Source organism: Phyllostomus discolor, chromosome 14, assembly GCF_004126475.2.
Source record: "Phyllostomus discolor isolate MPI-MPIP mPhyDis1 chromosome 14, mPhyDis1.pri.v3, whole genome shotgun sequence".
Taxonomy (NCBI): domain Eukaryota; kingdom Metazoa; phylum Chordata; class Mammalia; order Chiroptera; family Phyllostomidae; genus Phyllostomus; species Phyllostomus discolor.
Genome location: NC_040916.2, coordinates 1,874,470 through 1,878,697, shown reverse-complemented (window position 1 = coordinate 1,878,697; position 4,228 = coordinate 1,874,470).

The window sequence follows — 4,228 nt, the reverse complement described above, 5'->3', positions numbered from 1 at the left end:
ATAGAAGTTTGTACTTTTTGACCACCTTCACCTATTTTGCCCATGCCCCGTCAATCATCAATTTGTTCTCCATATCTGAGTTCATTTTGTTTGTTTTTTAAGCTTCTACATGTAAGTGAGATCATACAGTATTTTTCTTTACCTTATTTCACTTAGCATAGTGCCCTTAAAGGTCCATTCATGTTGTCACACATGGCAAGATTTCCTTCTTTTTATGACTGAGTAATATTCCGGTATATATATACTACAGCTTTTTTAATCCATTCATCTATTGATGGACATTTTGGTTGTTTCCATATTTTTGCTATTATAAATAATGCAGCAATAAATGTGGGGTTGCAGGTATCTTTTTGAATTGGTATTTTTGTTTTCTTTGGATATATACCCAGAAGTGGAATTAGTGGATTTATATAGTAGTTCTAATTTAGTTTTTTGGAGGAACTTTCATGCTGTTTTTCACTGTGGCTGCACCAATTTACAGTCCCACCAACAATGCACAAATTTCCCTCTTCTCCACATCCTAACTCTTGTCTTTTTTTATAATAGCCATTCTAACTGGTGTGAAGTGGTTTAGATTTGCGTTTCCCTGATGATTAGTGATGTTTTCCATCTTTTCATGTATCTGTTGGCTAGTTGCTTTGTCTTTTTCTTTAAAAGATTTTACTTATTTATTTTTAGAGAGGGGAAGGGAGGGAGAATGAGAGGGAGAGAAATATCAATGTGTGGTTGCCTCTCAAGCACCCTCCACTGCGGACCTGGCCTGCAACCCCAGCTTGTGCCCTAGACTGTGAATCAAACCAGCAATGCTTTGGTTTACAGGCCAGAACTCAATCCACTGAGCCACACCAGCCAGGGCTATCTGTTGGCTATTTGAATATCATCTTTGGAAAAATGTCTATTCAGTTCATCTGCTCATTTTTAAATTGGATTGCTATTTTTCTATTGAGTCATAGGAGTTCTTTTTATATTTTAGATATTAACCCCTTATCAGATATATGATTTACAAATACTTTCTCCCATCTGGTAAGTTGCCTTTTCATTTTGTTGATGGTTTCCTTTGCTGTGCAGACTAAACCCATTAATTTTTAAGTAAAATTTCTGTTCTTTTTTTTTTAAAGATTTTATTTATTTATTTTTAGGGAGGGAAGGGGGAGGGGGAGAGAGAGAGAGAGAGGGAGAGAGAGGGAGAGAAACATCAATGTGCGGTTGCTGGGGGTTATGGCCTGCAACCCAGGAATGTACCCTGGCTGGGAATTGAACCTGGGTCACTTTGGTTCCCAGCCTGCGCTCAATCCACTGAGCTACGCCAGCCAGGGCAAATTTCTGTTCTTTAATACATACATTTTAAGTTGACAAAAGAAAAAATATACTCTTGACATATGTCCAAATCTGTTAAATCTCATTTGTGTTATATGAATCTTCATGGAGGCTTTCCAAAATGTAGTTTAGAATAGCATATTCAAGTTGTATCAACTTTTCAAATACATTTTTTTTATTTGTTTTTTGTGTTTCTCTTCCAAGCCTTTGAAAATACTGCATATCCTTCAACTATTGTTGTTTCCTAGCAAGGTGAGGTGGGCAGAATAATGTACCTCCTATCCTCTAAATATCCACTTCTTAATTCCCAGAACTTGTGAATATTTACCATATATGACAAAAGGGACTTAGCCAATATGATTAAATTAAAGATGCTGAGATAAGGAGATTATCTTGTATTATCTAAGTGGGGCCAACCTCATTATATGAGAACCTTTCCCAGTAGAGGGAGATGTAACTACTGCAGAGTGCCCAGAGGGATGTAATGTTACTGTCTTTAAAGATGGAAAAAGGGCACTACGAGTCAAGGCATATGGGTGGCCTTTAGAACTGCAAAAATGATTGATTGACTCTAGAGCCTCAGGAAGAAACGCAAACCTGCTGACACATCAATTTTACCTCAGTGAGACCTGTGTCAAACTCCAGAACTGCAAGATAATAAATTGGTATTATTTTAAGCTACTAAATTTGTGGTGATTTGTTACAGCAGCGCTAGAAAACTAATACACAAGTCTGGGATTGTTTTAAACAGAAAGATCATCTCACTATACACAGAAAAATTCAAGTAGGCACGTGTGTTTAAAATACTCTATGAGAGGAATGCAAAAAAATATGGCTGTTGGAAAAACAGAACTGTCAACATGTGTGATTCCTCTGGAGGCAGCTGTTTCTCTGATATGCTGTTTAATATGTTTATAATTATATATGCTGCATTACTGGTTCTCCTCCTGACCGGAGAGTACTTTAGTTTTGACCAGGCGTTGATTAGAACAGAATCCCCATTTACAATTTGACACAACGGAGGCTTAGAATTTTTTCACAAACTGTCTTCTGGCTTTGCCTATTTTTTAAACTTTATTTTTTCCTTCATTTCTCAAATACTTTTGGTGTTGGGCAGTGTAGCACTTGTTCACATGGAGAATATGGCCAACACTTGTCTGTTGAGACATCAGGTGAAGTGGAGCAGTGAATGGAGTGTTCCAGGCAGCCATTCCTACACCAGCACAGAGGGCAGTAATGTAACAATACATGTAAGTGATGGAGAACCTCCTAAACATGTTTTACTAAATTCAAAATAAATGTATCCCCCAACGTACTTTTGCAAGTTAACAAAAATACATTGCCAAGTAGACACATTGCTAAGAGCCCTGATAGAGCTTTGCAAGGGGTTCATGTAAATAAGAGGCCTGAAGTTTAAGCATTGATGGCTTTGAGATACACTCAAACAAAATCCTGTAGGTGATTTCCTTATACTGCAGTTTATCATTCCTTCCTTCCTACCTCAACTTAACACCTGTCCTTCAGAGAGGCAGCCTGAGTTGAGAAGAGAACACTACCTCTTTGCTTTAGACAGTTATCTCTCTTGGCCATAGTTTCTTCTTTGGTAGTGGGGATAATAACCACCATATAGAGATGTGGCTGTGAAGACTGGGTGGAAAACTTAAAAGCATCCAGTCCACAGTGTGCTGATTATTTCTTCTTGCCTCTCTTGGCTGCGGAGAAGAGGAGGTTATGATGCTAAGGCTCAGAAAGGAAGGGTGCCAGGAACAGAAAAGCCTTTCCCTCACTCCCAAACCCTGAGGGGTTGTGCTCCCCTTCTTCTGGCCTGTCCCTGAAGGGCCTACTTTCGCCTCCTGCAACAAACACCCCCCCCCCCCCCCCCCGCCCAACCGACCCATTCCACCTCCAGCACTTCTTGCTCCACATCCTCCCCACCTCCATCTTGTTTTTTTGAGGATCCCAAAGGAGATAAGGCTGAGAAATCTAGGGAAGGAATGTAAAGTCTGTTGCAGCAAGTCCTTTTAAAAGCAGCTGGAGGTGGCCTCACCTCCCTTTCTCCATTCCCCTGGAGCTTGTGAATGGCCCTCAATGCCCCTAGCTCTGCAGCCAATGACACAGGATGTAGTGATTGGCTTCGAAAAATCAAGTTGGAGTAAACTTCAGAAAGGTCAGCTGTGAGGATTTGGAGAGAGGTTTGGGAGTGGGAAAGCAGCTCACAGAATCCCAGAGTCAACACATCTTTTTGGTTTAAGATTTCAGCCAGTCAACACTGGAGGGAAAAATGTCCTTAGTCATGTAGGAAAGCTTTGGTGAGGGCGGCAGCCTGCAGCCTGCAGCCTGTTTAATTTTGTGTCTGCAGATTGGGGGCCATAGTGGCTAATCCAAATTGGGAAAATCATAAAACTCCTAAAGACTCCTCCAGAACAGTATGTACAAACTGGGAAGTGTTAAAAGGCCTAGAGCCTGTTCCGAAGATTTCGATTCAAATCGTTATTAATAAGTTCTTCCAGGTGATTCTCAGCTGGAGAACTGAGGCCCACATTTTAAGGAACTGCTCCTGAAACTGCATAAACATCCTCATAGCTGGAAGTTCTTTCTTTGGTCTGACCAGATTCCCCTGTTGTGAAACTTGTTTCTTCTGATCCTGCTTGCTTTTTGCAGACTGAACTCTCCTGAGTTTGGCTTGGCACCTCATTGGGGCGTCTGGGGGAAAACCTGACCCTGGGCCTGGCTCTAGGAGGGGCTGCTGGAAGTTAGACCTCCAAGGCCCACGCTTTTCCCTTGAGGGCTCAAATCCTTATCCAAAGCGAGGGGAGGGACGCACACCAGGAAGAGCGAATCTTTCCAAGCCCAGGCTCCGGCTCGAGAGAGCCGCCGCCTCCGCCCAAGGGAGCCAGGGTAGGGGCGGGGC